General features: G+C 41.2%; 1 protein-coding gene across 6 annotated transcripts in view; it reads right to left on the bottom strand.

The window, feature by feature from the left end:
• Positions 1 to 22,749, bottom strand: part of PHACTR1 (phosphatase and actin regulator 1) — a 459,498-nt gene that overhangs the window by 258,292 nt on the left and 178,457 nt on the right. The window contains exon 1 of one of the 6 annotated variants that reach the window (XM_073332018.1): positions 17,232 to 17,371. The exons of 3 other annotated variants lie outside the window; for them this stretch is intronic. The gene's annotated coding sequence lies outside the window, so the exon portion shown is untranslated. Of the gene's footprint in view, positions 1 to 16,759; positions 16,848 to 17,065; positions 17,085 to 17,231; positions 17,372 to 22,749 lie in introns of those variants that run through there. 2 more of the 6 variants (XM_073332021.1, XM_073332019.1) reach the window with 2 other exon arrangements.

Here is a 22,749-nt window from a genome sequence, read left to right on the forward strand (position 1 = left end):
GCACATATGTCTAACCAGGATGAGACTGAACTACCTCAGTGATAATCTTTTAAAATACTCAAAAATGGAGCATGTATAATATAACTACAGAATACCTGCATACATAAATATATAGCCATTGGAGACACTATTATTAGCAGTAGCTGTATTTTTCCCTAAGGACCTCAGCTGAGATCAGGGCCCAGTTGTGCTTGACACTGTAAAAAACACACAGTAAGAAAGAATCCCTCCCCCAAAGAGTTTACAGTCTGAATAGACAAGAAAGAAACTGAAGTATTATCATCACCATTTTACAGCTCGGGAATTGAGGTTCAGAGAGACACGGGAGGTTCAAGGTCACACAGGAAGTCTGCGGCAGGACCAGGAACTGAACTCAGATCTCCTGAGTTCTAGGCCAATGCTTTTAACCGCAAGACCATCCTTCCTTTTAAAGCTGTTTTATAATTATTACATTCCGTGAACTACATTGTGGCATTCAGCCACAGCCCGAAATAAGGGGCAGCGGACAAGTGCCCTGCCCCACGACTAATTGAGACTGGCTGACACAGGCCACTCTTCTTGCACTGGGCGTGTGTGTGTCAGGAAGAGTAATTTCCTGCAGCCCTGAAAGGGCATTGCTTGTTTCCTCCTGTGTGTCCAGCCAGATCTGCTGGACAGTGCCATTACTGTCCACTTGGAGCCCACCCCCCAGTCATGGGGAGCAGTGGCTACATAGCCCTTGTATTCCACACAGGAACCAGGCCCAAGATCTGGGTAGCCCTAAAGTGGCCACATACAGTGGAATTGGGGAAACCATACTAACCCAGTCCAATATGCAGCTGTGTTAGGAATAAGGATAATCTTCCAACCATTTAAAAATAAAGACAATGTATGTGTCAGCTGCCGCAGGCTATGTATGCCAACACTGCAAAGACAGCATGGCAAAGGCAGCTTCCAATATTTTATAAGTCTGACCCATACCCTGTAAAACTCTTCGTAGTACTTAGGAAAGGTCTCTAGATGCTGATGATTCCTGTGACATATGGGTTCCTGTGCTAGTGCACAGACGTACATATTTCACAGCTTTGCAGGAACCTCAATGTATTACATCTGAAAATGAATATACTGATAGCCTAGTATTTCCCTAAGAAAACAGAGTTATTGAGGTTTGAAATGTCTTAGTCCCTCTTCCTCCAGCCTGGACTGAGTGTTAGACTGCCTGTTATTCGGGGTAGCTGAAAGTTAGCAAGCCAGAAATGAAAGCCCACCAAAAGAAATGTTTTTTTGGGGGGGTGGGTGGGGGGAGGGATGAATAATTTTTCATGTGCATTAACAACAGCCAAACGCTCCCAACTTCCAAGGTAGGTTCAATTACTGTAAACATAGCCATGCATATATGTTTTAATAGGGGAAAAGTATCACATGATGCAAAAAGAAAAGGAGTACTTGTGGCACCTTAGAGACTAACCCATTTATTTGAGCATAAGCTTTCGCGAGCTACAGCTCACTTCATCGGATGCACCTGATGAAGTGAGCTGTAGCTCACGAAAGCTTATGCTCAAATAAATGGGTTAGTCTCTAAGGTGCCACGAGTACTCCTTTCCTTTTTGTGAATACAGACTGACACGGCTGTTACTCTGAAACCTATCACATGATGGAAGACTTTAAAAATCCAAACAACAAGAAGTGCCTTCTGCAACAAACCAGCTGAAACAAAGGCAGCGTATGCAGTGCAATTCTGTGTCACTCTCATGACTACTTTTACAGCTCAGTGTTACTAAAACCCTGAGTAACTCCTAGCCCCTGTGGGTAAGTATGTGCGCTACATGGCACATTTTTAGAAGGTCAATTGCCCCTGCGGTGCAAGTTGCGCTAACACAAGGGAAACTGGGCCTCACCAGGCTGAAAATTTATCCCGCTCCCATCTAGAATATAAATGATGCCTCCAAGTGAGCAGCCAAGTATATCTTAAAAACAAAACAAACAAAAAACACATTTCCTTGCTCTTTCCACAAAAAAAATAAAAATATATCGAAATGTGACTTTAAAACAACTGCACTCCTATTTTTAATAATACAGTTTGGGGCAGCCTTAAAGAGCATGATGCTCCTAGCTGTGGCTGATCCTAGATTTTGATTTCAAATGTTTAATTTGTAAGTTCTGTGAACACCCAATTAGTGACCTATTTTGGGGGGTGGGGGAGGGAGGAATACTCCTATTTACTATGGCTTTTTTGGGTGGGGAAGGCCAAAATTCTGCTTTCACCTATTTAGCTGTAAATTCAGAGGACATCCATGTTGAAATCAATGGAATTATTCTAGATTTACCATGAGAGCAGACTTTGGCCCTATTATTTTTTGAATTAAAAAAAAAAAATCTCCTGTCATTTTCCTCCTATATAGATCTCTGAGGTGGCCCCTATTACCAGAATACCTGAACACCTCACCTAAAAAACTCCGTTTTTAATGCATTTATCCTTACAACACTCTCCCCTGTGGGATAGGGATATGCTATAATCTCATTTTGCAGATGGGGAACTGAGGCACAGAGAGATTCAAGGTTTGTCTTCACTGCAAAGTTAACTCAACTCCAAATGTTGCTCCTAACTAGAGTCCTGCCCAAACACAAAACCCCTTAATTCAAACTTGGTGGTGCTTGTAACTTGAGTTGGCTGGCCTGTCAGGGATGTAGGCTAAAACTTGAGGTAGCACAACTCATCTACTACCAAAATCATTTTGTAGCCAGCATCTTTTGGCATCAAGATAGAATTTCAGCTATAATTAAATATATGTACTGGAAAATCAATTCTTTACAATCAAACAGAAAGATATTGGCACTGATACCTGAGCATAAAAATAAAGCAAAGAGGATATGAAAAATATCGCTTGCAAGTAATCATCAGTGACTGTCCAGACTGATTACCTGATTTTTAGGAGTAAACATATACAAGAGACATGTACAAAAGACAGTGCTTTGGTTTAGCAGCCCAATTTCTCTAGTCCAACACAAATCACTCATGCTGTGCTTGGACAGGAATGAGGCAGAGGCAGAGTTCTTGACTCAGGGTGGCCACTTTTCTTTGGTTTGTGGTGCTAGGCAGTGCTTCTTCCCCTTTGGAGTATTTTGTCAAATTGTACATTTTCGTTCTGTGAAATAATCTCAATGAAATTTTCTAGTAAACACTCTTTGATCCTTTCCCGGACTTTTCTAGGAAGTACAGCCTTCTTTTGTCTGCCCCCCAATACAAAATTTTCACACAGTCCTCTGCGATGAGTTCTACAGACACCATTATTATAAACAGCGTGGCAGCATACAGGTCAGGATGATGTTGAGAGACCTAGAGCAGCTGCCTTCTCTGGGCCCTTGTCACCCTCAGCCATAATCACCCCTGCCTGCAACAATTTTCACCATATTTGCTGCACTGTCCCTGCACTCATACCCTGGGGCCCCCAGTGGCTCCCAGCGACTTACAGCTCTGGGCTTATCACAGGACCACCCCCCACCCCTCCCCACTACTCATTATGCCTGGAGCTGCAGAGGGTCCTGAAACAAGTCTGACCCTTTGCATATTTTTATGAGGATCTTTATGGGAAAAATTTTAGAGGAGTTGTGAGACTTTTCATTTCTGCAATCACTGTAAATCAAACATAAAGATAGACATTGTTAATCAGCTGTCTCTGCCAGGGTGTACTTGAGTTGAGCTCCCTCCCCACCCATTGAAAGACTGACCCAGATCCAGAGAAGAAAGAAACAGACAAGAGAGAATGTGTTTTCAAAGCTTTTCCAGTCTTCAGATGCTGCTGACCAGGAGAATAGAGATTGGATGGACCACATGATGGAGACCAAGCAGAAGGACTAGGATTGGAAGGAATGCATGTACGAGGAAAAGAAGGACCAAGGGGAAAATCAGAGGGACCAAGAGATGCACTGACAAGTACACCAGGAATTATAACTCTGCTCAAGCAGCAAATACAGGCGTTGCAGAATAATATGGAGCAAAATGCCCAGAGAACTCCTCCACAGCAGCCTTCACACGCCCTAGATAATTCAATGTACACAGGAACATACATTCTTCCTCAAACAAGGTGCCGGTATTGCCTACCCTATCCCTTATCACGGCAGTTGAAACCAAGGAGAACTATGATTATTCGTGCAGTGATCTAGGATTACTTCAGGTTCAGTCAGCAAACACCTGGCACTTTGCATTTTTAATACGTGTAATAAAGGTTGTAATAAAGGTTTGGTAAGTGTTGATGCCCTCAGAGTTTACCATGGTCAGTACAGTTGTTCATTGTGTATTTGCACCCAATAAATTTAGGTTTTTAAGAAGAACGTATGTTATTGGGTATCACCAAACAGAAATGCCAGTCTCCCACCAAATTCATAACAGCTGATAAATCATGTAAATTCCTCATCCAAGCCAACTACACAAAGTAGTACACAAAAGCATCACATGGCAATACTATGGCACATGTTAAAGAGATCTGTTAAGGCCTCTCTCAACCGCACAGCTCCTCGATGGACTCTTGTAATTGCCCTGGCGTCTGACTCCTGTAAGTCAGCAGACAGTCTTTCCAATTCACCCCTCCACCCTTTTGTAATATTTCCCCCTCTGCTTGAAAAATATTATGTAAGGCACAGCATGCAGCAAAAACAGGAATATTTAGCTCACTAAGGCTATGGCTACATTACAGCTTATGTCGACATAACTTATGACACTCAGGGGAGTGAATAAACCACCCCAAGCAACATAAAAGTTACACTAACATAAGTGCCAGCATGGACAACACTATTTCAATGGGAGAGCTTCTCCCACCGACATAGCTACTGTTGCTTGCGGGGGCTGGAGTAGTGAAGCCAATAGGACAGCTCTCTCCCATCAGCTTAGAGCAGCTACATTCAAGAGCTTACACCGGTGCAGCTGCATCAGTGCAGTTGTGCTGCTGTAAGCTCTCTAGTATAGCCATAGCCCAAGATCCAGCCTAGCCATGAGAAATTGCCAGTGCCCCTTCAATCTACCAAATGCACATTCAACAGTCATCATGTATCTGTTCAGACTATAGTTAAATCTCTCCTCAGTACTGTCTAGGTGCCCAGTGTATGGGACCATGAGCCATTGATGCAAATGGTAGGCCGGGTTCCCCAGAATCACTATTGGCATTTTGACTCCACCAATGCCAGCGTGCCAGTCTGGGAAGAACGTCACTGGATACAGCTTTTAGAAAGGTCCTGTGTTCCTCAAAACACAAGTATTAAGCACCTTATCAGACTACCCAATGTTAATGTCGGTCAAATGTCCATGAAGATCCATCAGCACTTGCATAACCATGGAAAAGTACTCCTTTCTGTTTATATACTGAGTAACAATGTGGGGTGGGGTGTCTTGTCTATTTTCCCACAGCAGTTCAGGAAGCCCATTGTTTCAAAGCCCTCAACTATTTACTGCATATTGCCAAGAGTCACAATCTTGTGCAGCAAGAGACACTTAATGGTCTTGCACACCTACATGATAACAGTCCCCCCACAGTGGATTTTTCAACCCTGAACTGATTGTCCACTGAACAACAGGGGTTGCAGTTACCTACTGCTGTGGAAGCGGTAGTCGCTGAAGTTTTGCAAATATAGAAGAATCATATATCCTGTCTCTAAAACAGACGGCTTAGCTGTGCAGTGTTGATGATTCTGCCAGAGACCCGGCAGAGAGAATGAAAAAGCAGCACAATGAACTGTGAGAATTGTTTAAAAAAAAAAAAAGTCATAAAAATTATGGGATGGAATAAACATTATGAGATGGAAATAAGGGACGTGTGGGGAACTTGACTTCTGCGCCCATCACTCCCTGGGTGCAGCGATAATATCCCACAATGCACTGCGAGGCATTGCACCAGATGGTGTATTTGGGACACTGGGATGCCTACCCACAGGGCACCATGTCTTCTGACGACAGCCTCTAATGGGGAAGACATGCAGCACCAACAAAGCAGTCAAGCCTGCATGTGCTGTAGTGACATAGCAACACTGGCACATGTAATTTTGTTGGCAAAACTTTCTAGCATAGACGTGGCCTTAAGTTAATTCTGCAGTGAAGATGTATCGTAAGGGACTCATCCAAAGGCCCACAGGAAGCCTGAAGCTAGAGTCTTCCTCTTCACCTCACTTCAGTTTATTTTTCCTCAGACAGTAACTCCTCACTTAACGTTGTAGTTATGTTCCTGAAAAATGCAACTTTAAGCAAAACAATGTTAAGCAAATCCGATTTCCCCATAAGAAATTAATGTAAATGGGGGGGATTAGGTTCCAGGGAATTTTTTTTTGGGTAGACAAAAGACTTACATATATTATATATATATATACATACATACACACACACACATATAGACAGACACACAGGCCCAGAGTATAAGTTTTAAACAAACAATTTAATACACAGCGATCATGATTGTGAAGCTCGGTTGAGGTGGTGGAGTCAGAGGGTGGGATATTTCCCAGGGGATGCCTTACTGCTAAATGATGAACTAACAATTGGCTGAGCCCTCAAGGGTTAACTTATTGTTGTTAATATAGCCTCACACTCTACAAGGCAGCACGAACGGAGGGAAGGGAGACAGATGTGTGTGAGAGAGAGATGCACATTTCTCCTTTAAGTACTCTGCCACCACTCTTAAGTACACTACCTTGTTAAGTTAATCAGCAAGCTGAGACCGCAACAACTGCTGCCAGGAAGCTCCCTCCGTCCTGAGCCCTGTCCTGTGTCCCCCCTGCTAGATGGAGATGGGATAAGCAGGGTGCAGGAGCAGGGGGGAGGAGGACACCCTGACGTTAACCCCCCCCTTCCTCCCCAGCAAGCAGGAGGCTCTGGAGAGCAGCTCCAAGGCAGAGGGCAGGAGCAGCACATGGCAGTGGGGGGAGGGACAGCTGAACTGCCGGCAACTGATAGCCTGCTGGGCGGCTGCTGCACAGGGAATTCAGGGGAGCAGGGAGCTAATGGGGTGGGGGCTGCCGGTCCACCCTGGTTCCAAGCCCCCACCAGCTAGCTGCAATGAGATGCTCTTCCTGCAAGCAGTGGACAAAGCAGGTAGCTGCCAAACCACTTATAAGGGAGCATTGCACAACTTTAAACGAGCAAGTTCCCTAATTGATCATTAACGTAACAATGAAACGTTAACTGGGACAACTTTAAGTGAGGAGTTACTGTACTTTCTTTTGCTTTTTTGAAGGCTCTTGTTAATGCCATTAAGATGTGTTAACAAACCTCTCCATAACAAAAGACAAGACAAGGTGGGTGGACAGAGGAAAGAGAAGCCAGCTAAGCATAGCTGATGTTTTTTTGTTTTTTTTTTAATAATTTAATGCCTATGATTTGCTGCAGCCACTCAATCGCAGTAAAGTTTACATATATGGAGTACAGTATGTTCGTGTACAGAGTGATAATGTTAAACTGACGACTCAAGCTTTTGTGGTTAATTATGATCTCACCAGTACTCCAGAGTCTAGATTTAATTCTACATTGCCAGAATATACTTTCATATTCAAGAAATGGGCCTAGATTCTCAGAGCCAAACTTAAGCAACAACAATACTCCCATTGGTTTCAATAGGCATTGGAGCCAATATTTAGTTTTCTCTACTCTTGGCAGCCAGGGGCTTCACTGAAAGATTCAGGGGCTTATGTTAATGGAACGCATTCACAGCCATCAACACAACTGTTATCAGAAATTATATTGCTTTTGATAAACATGCAGCAATGCAAGTAAGTCTCTTTTGTATCTGAGGATGACTCTCCTTCTTGAGGCTGTCTGGCTAGGTGTGTCACAGAGCTGCGACCCTCACCCTCTAGGTGCTGGGAACATGCATTATTTGTGCTCCACTCTGGGGGTAGTTGCAAACTCAGAGGAGGAGGCCTTTCTCTCATTCTTACAGAGAATGCAAGAATCTTAAATCAATATATAGAAGGGGATGGACTGTATTAGGAAAGGATGGGTGAAAGTAAAAGGATTGATCCTTTCTGACCCATAGCCCCAAACTGGACTTACTAATGGCATGCTATCACTACCTTCTGGAGGAGAGAGCTCCCTAACTCTTCTAATTCCTGGCCTGGGTGAACAAGATGAAAGAAAGCCCCTTTGGAAGCCTGCACCTAGAACCCCTGTAAAATCCACTCTCATTAGACCCCTGCTATCCATAAATGCCAACCTTTGTGGAGAACTGAACCTTCTATTCTCCAGAGCTACTCTATTACTCTTCAACATTAGCTGTAGTTACGTATCTTACCCAGTGAGCAGGCAATTATAACATACAGATGCTGTGAACACAGTTCCTGTGTTCTTAACCAAACAATGACACCCACACAACACAAAAAGATGGTGAGAAGCACAGACACATGCCTTGTGTTTACTGAGGCACTCATGGGTTATAAATAAGTTTTTTAAAAAAGGAAAGTATGTCACACTCTGATGTGAACATAACAATTTGTTGCATTCACTTTTAGCCTGAGTTGGACAAGGTTTCTTATTCCACTACCACATTTAAGCTCTGAGATTTTGACATGCTGAAAGTTACCCTTGAACAGAACATGTAATTGGATAGACACTTCAAAAGAATTTTGCTTTCCTAAACAGAATGCCACCAGGTTGTGATTACTTCCCCTTCCCTTGAGGCTATTTAAAATAATAAGTCAATGAAGTAAACTTTAAGGCCTATATTTTCAAGACTGACTAGTGATTTTGGGTGCCTGATTTGAGACACCTTTAAAGTGCCTGATTTTCAAAGGGTGGGTGCTTGGCACTTTCTGAAAATCAGACCATATAAAGGTATCTCCAGGTGGACATCCAAAATCACTAACCATTTTTAGGCCTAAAAAAAACCACACAAACTATTTCATCCTAGCTTTGTTTGTTTTTTTTATCTTAAATTGAAGCTGTGGAATTTAGAGTCACATAGTTAACATCAAAATGATGCATTTATTTTAACTAAGCATGATTCTGGACATAGCGAACAAACAATGTGAGAAGCAATGGGCAGTGCAATGATGCTATTAACACTTATTCTCTCTTTTTGGAAAAGTAGCCTCTAAGCAGGAAAGCTCAGATACAGAACTGGCCATAACCAGTCCAAAGTGACAGAGAGGTCTCAGAGACTTAAAAACAGCAATTGGATTTACTGGCTGTACAAAGGCGTCTAAATCAGTGGTTCTCAAAGTTTTGTATTGGTGACCCCTTTCACACAGGAAGCCTCTAAGTGTGACCCCCCTTATAAATTAAAAATGCTTTTTAAAATATATATATTTAACACTATTATAAATGCTGGAGGTGAAGCGGGGTGGAGCCTGACAGCTAGCGACCTGCCAAATAATAACCTCGCAACCCACTAAGGGGTCACGACCCCCAGTTTGAAAACCCCCTGGTCTAAGTGATATTTCTGTCTATACAAAGGCCCCTATCTGAATGTCACCCCCCAGGCTCTCCCACACCTGGGCAATTCAGCTCAATACTTTGCTGTATTTTTTACTCAACCTGTTCAGAATTTTTTTTTGGAAAGTAGCCAAGTATGGCCTACAGTTTAATTTATATTTGGGAAACAATGTAAAGAGTTTAGCTTCCAAGAACAAAAAAGGATTTTGGCTTGAAAAGTAAAACTGAAGATTTTTGTTTGCTTCCTTTACCTTAAGACAGGCCTTCTTCAGAGTGAAGATCAGGTCTTTGTTTACTAAAAGTGAAAAATTATTTCCAAAAGCTATGCTTTTGACCAATAGAAACCAAATGTATGCAGTGCTGAATATTGCATCTCAAACAAGCTTCTGTCTAATATACATAAGACAGCCTGATATCCACATACAATCAAGGGTGCGAATTTGATATCTGCAGATAAAAAGAGTACTTCCAGCTTCTGGAATTTGGTAAATAGATATGCTGCTTTTCACCTCCAGATCAGTTGTTCAAATACAATCAAGGATTGTAATGATCCAGAGTTGTTAGCTTTGGACAGTTGTTTGGTATCCCGTGTGAAATGAGTTTCTGGTCTCACTTCAGCTCCTAGTAGATAGGTGTTAGCATCCCTGGTTTGTCTGGTTAGCCACCAGTTGTATTTTGTCAAAACCCTAGCCTGTGAGCTCTCTGGAGGCAGGGACTTGGTTTTGTTTGCACAGTGCCTAGCACAATGGTGTCCTGATTAGATGCCTCTAGGTACTACTGTAATATTATTAAGTGACAGTGGGGTTCTGGTCCATCACTAGGATTCTTAGGAACCATAGTAATATAGTTGTCTCTGCAGAGGGGTTATAGTTTTGGCAACAGGACCGAACTAGCTTCTCAGTCCTAGGGTACATCTACACTCAAACTGCTACAGTGGCACAGCTGCACACTGCTGCTGTAGTGCTTCAGTGTAGACACTCACTACAGCGATAGGAGGGGCTCTCCTGTCGCTGTCGTGAATCTACCTCCTCAAGAGGTGGTAGCTAGGTTGATAGAAGAATGCTTCCATTGACCTAGTGTTGTCTACATCAGGGGTTACAGTGACATAGCTATGTCCCTCAGCGGTATGGAATTTTCACACCCCGGAGTGACAGAGCTGTATGCGCCTCAGTTTCCCCATGTGGTGCATGGTTAAACTTGGTGGTGAAAAAAGGTTGTTTTCTCTTTGCAGAGACCCACAGATCCAGGTGTAACTGTGGCCTAGTTATTTGGGGTGTGGGCCCAGACAAGGTCCGGCCACTTGGTACCTAGTAACTAATAATAAGTGGAGCCCACCCTCTGCAGGAAGCCAGCCAGTTGTGACCGGCTGGAGAACAAAAGGACTAAGGAAGATGGCTAAGTGACCATTTTTGCCCTGGAAACCAGAACAAGGGACAGAGGAGGTACCCTTGGGGGTCGTTATGTATGGGCTGCTGGAAGCATGACACTCTTCTGGCCTGGGGCCTGGGGAAATCAGAGAGAGCTCTGGGCTTAGGACCGACCCAGATGGACTTTGCTGTAACTTTCTGCTCTCTATATTAACCTAAGGGCTTTTTACACTGTGTTCCAGACATCTAATAAATCCTTCTATTTTTACAACGCTGACCGCAAGCCACTCCAGAATCAGGAAGCTGGGGGGCCATTGCTCCCTTTGAGTGTGTAAGTCTTCCCCAGTTGTCCAATTCAGGTGGACTGGCTGAGGGGAGGTCATGGGGCAAAGCAGGGGCGCTGAAGGCACCGTTGTTCAGTCCCAGGAGGAGGTGAAACCAAGAGGCTTACCCCAGGCAGGAAGAGTGTGACCCTAAGGGGGTTGACACACTGAAGGGGGTCCTCACAGGCATTATTCCAGAGCCATTCAAGAGCACTGGATCTATGGATCCATTTCAGTAGCCATACCAATGAAGTTTTCAGTGTAGACTAGATCAGTGGTCTCTCCAAGTCACACCACTGGGAGGGACAGCGTGAGAAGGCTTGCCGTATTACTCAGCTTGTAAGCTCTTTGGAGCAGGGATCATAATTTCATTATATGTATTATTATGAGCTGGATAAAACTTTGTTATGGATTCGGTTAAAACGCATTGAGGTTGATATGTTATTTGAAGGGTGAGTTCACACCTAACCCCCACCTAGAGACAAAAGGAGTGTGTGAACCATCCAAGGAGCTTTTGGGCTGAATATTGTTTTGGGTAGGGGTGTGTGTGAGAAAACATCCAGATACTGAGGTCACAGACAAGAACAAAGAGAGGGGCAGAGGAAAAGAGGCAAGAAAAAACTGAAGCAGGAGCTTGTAGCTTAGGACAGTGTGGCTCTGGAAAAAGCTAAAGACAAGAAAGCTTTTGGATCTGGTGTTTGGTAAAGAAGCTTAGGGACCTGGTACTGCTCCTTTTTTTCCCTGGTTCCTTCTGCATTCAGAGACACAGGACTCTTATTTATTTAAAAGGAATGTACAGAGTGCAAAGAAATACCCTGGCTACCGCCAATTTCTACTCCCAAATGGAATACCCGGAGAGCCCTGAACTTTGACTAGGGATCTTATCTAAATCTTGTAACTAATTTTAAGACTGGGAAGTATCCACTGAGAGGGAGATACTATTTATCCACATAGAGTCTCTACTGACTGTATTATTTCTGCCTTTGGGCAAGGGATAGAGTAGAGCTGGTCAACTGTATCATACAGATCTCTTCATCCATAACATATGTTTCTATTAATGACAAAAATATGGCGGGGGCAGAGGGGGAACATAAAAGAAATTACCTCACCCATCTTGCCTCTCATTTTATACTTGGGCTATTTAGTGAAAATTTAGCAGTGTTGTTAGGATTCTCCCACTCTTTGGTTTTCCTTAATTAAGTACCCAGGCACTAAGTGTACTGTATGAGTAACCCGTGCTTCAACCCATCCCTCCCTGTCCCTCTCATTCACTTGTTCAAAGGGAGCTTATCAAACGGCAAAAGGTCAGTAGGAGGTCACTGTTTTTCACCCAAATGACTTAAGAACAGGTTAGTAAAGAATGGGTGAATGTAATATACCACCAAAAACCCTGGTTGTACGTATCAGCAAGATTCAGGCTATAAAACTGGAGGAAAACTCATTACCATGACATACCAGTCATTTATAATAAGCAAATTTAATGTTAAACACTGCAGCCTGATTAATCTGCAGATACTTTCTATTACAGACTTGTAGAACACAGTTCCTGGTAAAGTTTAAAATTCATTGCACTTCATTAAAGCAAAAGGTGAGAAAGGTATAAAGAGGGGGACAAGTTCATCCCTGGTACAGCTCTAATGACTCCAGTGATAGAACCACACCAGAAATTAGCTTGCGCCAAGACCTACCACTGTGTTGCTAACAAGTAAAGGATATCTGTGCAACTCCCACTTTCTCAGTAGGAAATCATAATCATGGACTGATCTTTTCTAAAGTGCTTTGCATTACAGCTATAAGTGGCTATATTCTATTGAAAAACAAAAGCTGCATGCTTAAGTACATTTTGGAATTGAGTTAAACCCAGACACTGAAATCTGAATTCTAGCCATTGTGGGCAAAAGAGGAGAATTTTTTTTTTAAAAGGCAAATCATTATTACATGCCATAAAATGAAATGTGCTTTTGACAACACAGCTCCTCCCTAGGAAGACCTGGCTGTGGAGATCTGGGCAAAACCCGGCAGTTTTATTTCATAGGGGTTAATGGAAACATGATAATTAGTTCTATCCACCTAGGTTTACACAGATGATCCTCAGTTGGATCAAGATCTCAGAGCTTGGAAGAGTGAAAATCTCAAAGCTTTCAAACTGTTGTTGAGTTTCACCTACTTTTGTGTTAAACCTATGCAGAATTTTGCACGACTTCGATGTAAAACCCGAAACTGGTCCTGGGTTTCTCAAAAGTGAATTCAGATACGCAGGAAAATAATTATGGCAGAAAACTGTTTTGCCCAAAATGGAACCACCTTGAAGAATGCGGGTTCTATATATAGAAAAAACTGGAAACATTTGAGAATCGTGTTCCATTTTGCTTTGATACAATATGAGTTCTGGGTGGCTGCATTTTTTTTGTAATTGTTAGAATCATAGTTTATGTTATTCTCCTAGTAATCATAGAAGCAGGACAAGAATTACTTTCAAAACAAGAACATTCATTTTCAGATTGCAGAAACTCTGGCTGTTTAAAATTCTACCTGTCCTGAAAGAGATTTCCTGCTCTGCAGGATGAAAGCTATTATAGAATACTGAGATTCTCTTAAAAAGCTGCTCCCTTCATGTTGAGCAGAAGGAATTTTAAAGGCCCCAGAGTGTAGCTTGAAATATTTTTTTCTTTAGAAACAATAAATGTATGAAATGTAAGAAAGAATGTACAATGAAACAAAAACAACAACAAAAAAAAGCAGAACAATGACAAAGTCTCACATTTTGTGAACAATTTAACAAATGTGAGTTGAGGTATGAGCTTGTAAGAAAACTAGAAACCAGGCAAGTTTCATGTGGTTTCAGGGTTTATTGTGAACATTTTGCATAGTTCTATTGCAAAAACTTTGGGTAAAATCTAGGTGATTGATCCAGGGGCAAGAGTACTACCAAGCCAGTCAAACTCACAGGTAAGGTTGGAGAATTAGCCTCGATTTTCATGCTTAAATTACAGGTTTCAGAGTAGTAGCCGTGTTAGTCTGTATTCGCAAAAAGAAAATCTTTATGCTTAAATTAGTTTCACAGCTTCTGTATTCATTCAAACTACTGATATAACCTGTTACCATAGGTCAAGGCCAAATCAGATACATTTTAGTCTGTTGAAAAATCACCCTTATTTGACCATAATTATTTTTTTGGAGTCAATATTATTTATCTGATCAATGCATGAAATGAAAGATTGTACCAGATCATTCAGAGTCATCATTGTGTACCACATCCAGTCTCCACGGAGAAGTTCTAATGTGCAGATGTTTATTCACAGAGCATGATGATTCTTACAGAGAGACTGATGGGTTAATCTATTGTCAGTCTGACCACCACTCATAAAAATGAATGGGTAGGTACTCCCCAGCCTATCTACACATAACTCTCACGGTCATCAATGGGTGTACTGCATGGCAGTAGACAGATAAACACCAAACATATCATTGTCTTCAATTTCTATTTCTTGAAGAGGTGAGCATTTTTTATGGAAACTGGTGGATTTTTTATTTTTATCCTTCAACAGATATTTTATTAACATACTATTAGATATCTATATCTAACAGTACTGGCTATCACAGTGACCATATTTGACCAAACAGATCCCTACTGTAACTCTATCAAAATCAGTGGATTTATACAAGGGTTCAATCTGGTCAAATGTATCTGCCTTGGGAGATTATATTGGAAGGTGATATAATTCACTGGCTTTGTGCATATAAAATAGCGAGTGGTGATGCTCTCTAGTGGCTGCAGATACCAATATCAATGCTATGAAATTTCTTCTTTAGCTCAAGTAGTAGAGGCCTGCATTTTTGGAGCTGACAGACCAGAGTTTCTAGTCCTAGCACCCAATGTAGTCAATGTATATACACATAGGTCCTGGCTCTGTGCCCCTGGGAATCTTTGAGTCGTGAATAAGATACTGTACTGCTCAAAATGAGCAAGGGTAGCAGAAGCTGATCACTAATCATATCTGTTGTGTGAAACATGCATCTCCTGTACAATGGGAGCCACAGATCTGATAGCATGTGTACGTACATACTACCTTTTTACCATAAATCTCTCCACTGGCAGCAGACTTAGAAAACAGAAATTCAGTAAATAAAGCAAATGCTTACCAACCTGTAATCTAGAGCACTGTGAACGATATCATTATTAAAAATAGGCTGACATTCATGTAGTACGTTTTATATAGAGATCCCAAAATGCTGATTCATAGATTTACAAACTACTATATATACAGTTCAGGGATTACATCCCCCTACTGCTGAAACACTTGCTGCCTTCTCTAGCGCGGAAGATTTCCACACAGCAAATCAACAACATAACACTATAACCAGTTGAAACTATACTAGGAATTTTAGGTAAGCAGAATGTAATTACCCAAGTTAACATATAACATTTTTTCATGCCCAGGGAAAAAAAAAAAAAAGGGGGAGCTATTTTGTCTAATTGAAACAGTTGAATGGTTAAAGCACAAGGCTGTACCAAGCTGTGCTACAAACTAGTTTGATCTCGGCCAGGGCCCGTCTACAATACACATTTTACTATTTCACTCTATAGTTGTCTGGCATATACATCTATGTTCTAACCCTTTATCTTGTCCATAGTGTGAATTCAGGAATCGGAGTATAGCATAGTGCTACAGTCTAAATCACTGTATTAAGACTTAGGCTGTCACACAGCTCTATAAACATATTGTCCTCCAAAAACTGCCAACACAAATACCCCTAACCATGTTCTGGCACAGCTAGACTTGTGGCAGAAATGAACCCACAAACTCTGTGCCTCAATGTCCCCACCGGAAAAAATAGGAATACTAATGCCTACCTCACAGACGCATTAGGAAGCTCAATTAACATTTGCATTCTTAGGAAGGAAAGGATTACAGAAGAGCAACAGGTTGTTATGCATTTCATAGCCTCTAAAAATAGTGATTATGGACATATTGCCCTCCTTACCTCCTAACCAATGCTTGTGCTTACATGTTTTCTTTCCAATCTAAAATGTTAATTCCACCTAATCCCTTCTTTCAGTCTGAAAGTTGCTATATTATATTTCAGCATACTTGTATAACAGAGAATAACCAAACACAACAAGAGCAAGCCTTTTCCCCCCAAACCCCTGGTTTTGGGCTTGCCCACTTTGCATATATATGTGCACAAGGATTTCTTGTAATAGCTACCACATGGTGGGACAATTCAATTATTCTTTTCACATGTCAGTAACTGGATCAAAGGGGGAAAATCAACAGAGAAGATCAAAGTCCCTCTCTCAGCTTTTTCTAGCTCTCTCCCTCGTTTGCAACAGAGGGTGCTCAGGAAGGTAACTCCTAGGCTTTTTAGGTCTTCTAAATTAACTTTTTTGGGTTCCTTAAACAATCACGAGCTGTGGACCTGCAGTGATCACATGTCTCAATTGCAGCAGGATTTGCAAGTGAATCCCCCCTAGTCTGCAAATCCCAGATACCTCACTGATTTTCAGAAGAGCTTGTGATCTCTCATTCACACACTGGCTTTTGGGCATACACATGCTCCTGCTATCATCAACCATGTCTAACGAACACAACCCAAACAATATATATAGATCTATATTACCAGTTCTTTGAGAAAGAAGAATATCCAGGAACAAACATATGGTTTATGCTTTTGCCTACCTGTTAGAGATCACAAAGCTGCTTTCACACTTCCTGCCTCTCTCTCTGCAACAGCTATGCCTTCTGAAACTGAGCAACAGTCTCTTTAAGTGTTGTGGTCTGAAAATACACCCCCCCCCCATACAGCCTTACAGTGCCAGACAGCCCCTTCTCCTTCTGATTCAATTAGTAGAAACAAGTTACAATTCACTGGCCAACTCACATGTGAAAGGGAGATAGAGAGTTCAGAATAATCAATTCAATTACAATCCTGCAAACAGCACCAAGGCATTTATGTGATAATAAAAGGTTACATTCAGTTTGTACCTCTTCCTCCTCCCCCTTACGTTACCCATAAATATATCTTCTGCAGACCCCTGCCAGTTTACAGAGGTGTCAGCCGTTTACTCTCTCTTCTTCTATCTTACACAGTCACAGAAAAGTAATAATGAGTTTTAGATCACAGACTATTAGGAATGTGATTGCTTCTTACCTCCACAAGACAATGATTCCTAGCTCCTTGTTGAGGTCTCCAGTGAGCCACTCATTTTGTTCAACATCGGATGCACCCAGTTTTGAAGGCTGAGGTTGTTATTGAAGGGAACAGAAAACAAACCACAGGTCCAGCTAATACACCCTCCCCCGCCTCTGATCCCCACTCGTCCTCTCCCCATCAAATCCCTAAGCTTTGAACCAGATATACATGTGGCTGTTGCAGCAGTAGACAATTTCAAATGAAGTACTATGGAAATTCTATGCTATATACTTTTTGTTTTAAACACTATTTGTTGAGCTTTTTAACATGCAGCTTGTCTCCTTCTGCAGGGAATTACTCAGACAGCAAGTCATGTGACTCTCAGCAGCACAATTATATAATTCAAACTGTGCTAAGGCTATTCAGGGTTTTGATTTGGAAATCACACCCATGAAGAGAGAAACAAGCAAGAGCAGATGACATGGAGATCCATGCTCTCTCTAATCAGGAGCGTGTGTCTCTAGCATGCATGTTTATGTGAGTTTGCTGTTACACAGGACATCAAGGAGGGCTCTGCTGTAGTTCAACCTCCTTACCTGAATAAGAAGGGAGTCAAGTAGCACAAGGACGTCCGAAGGAGTAGCCAAACTGGCTACCAACCGTTCCTTTAGGGGAAAGGGCTCCAGGTATCAGAAGACATCACTTATGTATATGGGTTAACTACCTATATCGGGGGGCGGGAAAGTTCCAGTGACTATAATCTAGAGATAAGTCCTAGCTGTAAAATTCAGATGCAGATCTGGATCCAGGTAAGCCCTTCTCTAGGGTTAGGGCTGTTCCAATCCAAAGGGGTTGATTCAGGCATTTATACAAACAGGGATTAGTCATGAAAGTCAGATCCAGATCCACACTCCTCCAAAGGAAGTGTGTGAATCTGAGGTTTTGGATCAGGCCCTTCTCTACTATATAATACAATGGAAAATGTCACACAGAACATAGCCATATTACTCTATAACATGGAGCTACTTATAAACACAAATAAATATACCACAGAAACATTTGGCCTTTCTACAGATGGGTCAGGAACATTTAGAATCTGTGCTTTGGTTTGTCCCATTACAGTGACAGGCCTGGAGCAAAAATACGGATTTGGATTTGAACTTCTTCATAGTTTGGCCAGGAGGAATGGTGGATCTGAGCCAGTACTTTGGTTCAGACACAACTCAAGGTGCTGTCCTGCCAACAGGCCTGGTGTAAAGGAGAAAGCTGTCACTTCTGCCCTTCCACTGATGGTACCACTATGCTTGGACTACTTCATATGTTGCCCCATTTGACTGTTTGATGCCTTGTTTATTTCAACTGATTGATTGCTGGCAATTTATTTCCAAATGCTTTCAGCTAATGGGTTATACTATTTTATCTGTTCCTGGATTTACTTCATTGATTGACTTTTATCTATTTGATCTGACTAATGGATTACATTTTACTGATTCACAGACTGCCCTGCTTAATTTAATTTGTCCCTTTCTTTCTCCAGATCCTTTCATGGGATTCCCCCACAGTTCTCAAATCAAATTTATACTAATAAATAACAATAGTATATTATAATAATAATAAAATAATAATAATAATAAGCTCTTTAGCTTTGAATTCAAGGCCCTAGCTCCTACTTATTACTGTCATTAATTATTATTATTATTTGTACTGCAGTAGTGCCCCAGACAAGGACTGGAGCCCCGTTGTAGTAGGTGCTGTACAAACCCTTAGGTAAAAATCAGTTCCCTCATGTCTTTTCTTCATTTTCATCTCCAGGCTTTCTTCTCACCTGAAACACTCTCTTCTTACTAGATCCAGCTGGAGAACTCTCTCCTCCAAATCTTTCCTTAAACTGCACCATTCTGAAAGTTTATAAGCCATCATGTATCTTCATCTCCTGCTGAGAAGTTAGCTAATGAATGACTGAAAATCATAAAAACAAAATGCAACAAAAAAGTGGAATTACTGGGAATAAGGTGGATGTATAACCTCACCACTCACATTGCTGTTTTGTTCATTCTGAGCTGGTAGCATTTTCAATTGAGGGAGTTGGCTGTGCAACAAACTTCCAGAGAAGATCAGGTGAATCTATTCTAGAGTCTGATTATCTTTAAGAAACACTGCAACACTTCCCTCTTTACAAAAGCCTTTCCCCACCTTGAGAATGACACTCATGCCTCTTCCACCCAATAAATCCCTACCAAGCAAGAAAGAGAGGGGAATAAAAAAAAAAAAAAAAGAATTAACAACAACAAATCTTACCCCAGGCAAAGCATTTACTCAGAGACCCCATGAAATTCACTAGAATCTTTGCTACTGCTTTTGTTTTACATGGAAGGTGCCTGAAGTGATAGGTGGCAGTATAACCCCCTAAGATTGATACACAGATAGATTTTACACCCACTTCGTGCAGGTGTAAATTACTGACAAAAGGTACAAGGCAGTGGGGAACCAGGTATTTTGTGTTCATCCCTGGCCCAATGACCATTCATTGTCATAGTGAATGACTATGACTTGCCACTGTGAATGACAGTGAGTAGTCACCAGGCCAGAGAAAGACAGCGAGAATGATGCTACATCCTTGTAGTTAGGATACGCATATCGTAGACCCAAGTTCAAGTCCCTGCTCCAATGACTATATAATTATTTATAAAAAACAAAACAGCTTCAAGAGGAGAGATGGAAACATGATTTCTGTGTGTATATAAAGTCTGCTGCAGTTTCCACGGTAAACATCTGATGAAGTGAGCTGTAGCTCACGAAAGCTCATGCTCAAATAAATTGGTTAGTCTCTAAGGTGCCACAAGTCCTCCTTTTCTTTTTGCGAACACCACACCAGAATTTCTCATAACCAAGTGGTTAGGGCAGTCCCTTGCAATGTGGCAGATGTAAGTTCAAATCATATTTCCACATGAGACAGAGATGGGGCGTGAACCTGGGTCTTCCACATTTCAGATGAGTGCCCTCACCACTGGGATGAAGCCTATAAGAGATATGGCCGCTGCACCATCTCCTCCTCTTTTGTAAATCTATTTTTCCTTTCCTTTTGTCAAAATGCCTAATGTTTTGTTTTGACATTACCACAAGGTTTCAATGTCTTTGGTTTGGTTGACACTATTTGACTAACTCAACATGAATTCACGAATAGTTTTGGTCAACCTGAACCTGCATTTTTTGATGAATAAACTATTCATGCAAAAAATTTTGCTCAGCTCTACTGTATACTGAAACCTTGCATCTTTCTTTACTGCACAGTGCAATTAAACTCATAGTGTCACAGCTAAATCAAGGCCACTTCACCTTGAATGGTCCCTTAGAACAGAGGTAATTATTTTTTGTCAAGGTCCAAATTTTTGGTCACGGTCCAGACTCCAGAGACAATAATATAAAAATAACAATAATGATAAAAGCATTCAAAAGTGTCTGGTGGTCTGTATTTGGCCCATGGGCTGCCTATTGACTACCCCACCTTAGAATATGTGCTAACTACTTTTATGCTAATCTATCTGTTCAACCTTATATTTAGCTGCGAAACTCCGAGTACCTTTCCCAGACTGGGGGAAGAGCGCTGTGTTGCTCAGAAGCTTGTCTCTCTCACCAACAGAAGGTGGTCCAATGAAAAAGTCTTTTCATGCACATTTTAGATGGTCTGACACAACGTCAGCAGTTCAGTTTCATCTTAACAAGTATATTATCTATTACTCTATTAGATAGGGAAGCAGCTAGTCACAAGTTCTCATCTCAAACCTATTTTCAATGCCACGCATTTATCTAAGTTGCTACTCTGGTTTGGGAGTGCAGGGGAGACTCTCTTGACAACACTCCACTGCTACAGAATAATTACACATTTTCTGTCATCAGCATTGACAAACCCAAATATTCAAAAATCATTAGATTGGTTTAAAAATCATGACATTTTAAAAACATAATAAATGTGAAGGCTATTTTATTTGCCTCCTGAATTTTGAGACTTTAGGTTGCACTTGAGTCACATTTTCTAACTTCAGTTTCCAACCACAAGTGCTAGAAATGTATTTTAACATTCTCTGAGCCCTCAAAGGTGAGATTCTTACACAACCATCAGGAGCTAGAGCTTTAAGAAAAATGCAAAATATTGTGAGAGTCACAGTAAAATTGTGAGAGTTGGCAACACAGAATAGAGGAACTGGACATTTTAGACAACATTCATTCTTGGAGTGATGCCACTGGCTTTATTGAATTTAGCACACTGTGTCCCGACCAAGTGTCTATTCTTCCTGCAGCCTGGGGACAGATGTGAAAAGTAAAACCCACTTCATCAGAAACATGGAGGATGCTAAGTCTGATCAATGTGGACAGTAGACAAGAACACTAGTGTCAGTTACAATTTCTAACCAAGTTAACCATAGAGATCAATATTTTGCCTTAACTTCACTAGACTGTCTTTGTTAATGCTATACTTCAGTAAAACAAGCCAATTAAAATGTTACTCCATCTTCTTTCTATAAATAAATGATACTCTCCTTTTCTTCATGCAATCTGACAAGGTCTACTTCCAACTACCCTAGAAATAACAGGACAAATTAATTCCTGGAAAAACTTGAATGACACAAATGGAGTTACACTAAGATTGAATTTGATTCAATATCACAAAGCAATGAAGCACCTCTGAGGGTTGTTTAATGAGAGGGTTACATTTTCAGAAATGTGTGCCTAAGCTGAGCACACAAAATGGGTAACTAAGTATGCAGTTTGTTTCTACTGTAATTCCATGTATAACTTACCCACGAGGCCAATGTAATTGTATGTTTTGCACATACAACTTAGATGTACTTAAAAAAAAAACAAACCCATAGGCCTCAGCATATAGATTTTTAAGATGTCATTATACTGTTTAAAAATTTCACCACACAAAGATGAATCATTGCACTCCTTTAGGCATGTTAACAGCCATAATAATACTTCACACTAATACAGCCCTTTTCATTTTCAAAGCACCTAACACTCAGTAACCAGTTAATCCTCACAACACTCTTTTGAGGCACATGGGTATTATTATTCCCACTTTACAGATAAGCAAAATGAGGTGGAATGGTTAAGTGTCTTGGCCAAAGTCACAAAGGCAAAAAGTCAACAAGTAGTGATCATAGCTCAGAAGTCCTAGCTCCAAATCTTGGGGTCATTATTAACTCTTTATATAAAGAGATCCCACTCTAAAAGTTCATTCCTGTTCTAGCAATATATGGCTCTTTAGATATTTAGTTCTTCAGGGCAGGGAATCTCTCCTATTCTCTGTTTGTACTGTGCCTAGCACACTGGACCCCATTCACAATTGGCTCCTTGGCACTATTGTAATAGAAATAATATAATAAATATTTCTCATGTTACATAAGTACAAATGACTATTCATCTGAAAAATTCAGACTGGAAGGATATTATTCTTTCTTGCACTATTCTCCAGTTTTAAAAGTTTCAGTCATCCACTCAGGGAATGGACACTACCACATGACCTGCAGTCAAT

The sequence above is a fragment of the Lepidochelys kempii genome, chromosome 2, assembly GCF_965140265.1.
Source record: "Lepidochelys kempii isolate rLepKem1 chromosome 2, rLepKem1.hap2, whole genome shotgun sequence".
Classification (NCBI taxonomy): Eukaryota; Metazoa; Chordata; order Testudines; family Cheloniidae; genus Lepidochelys; species Lepidochelys kempii.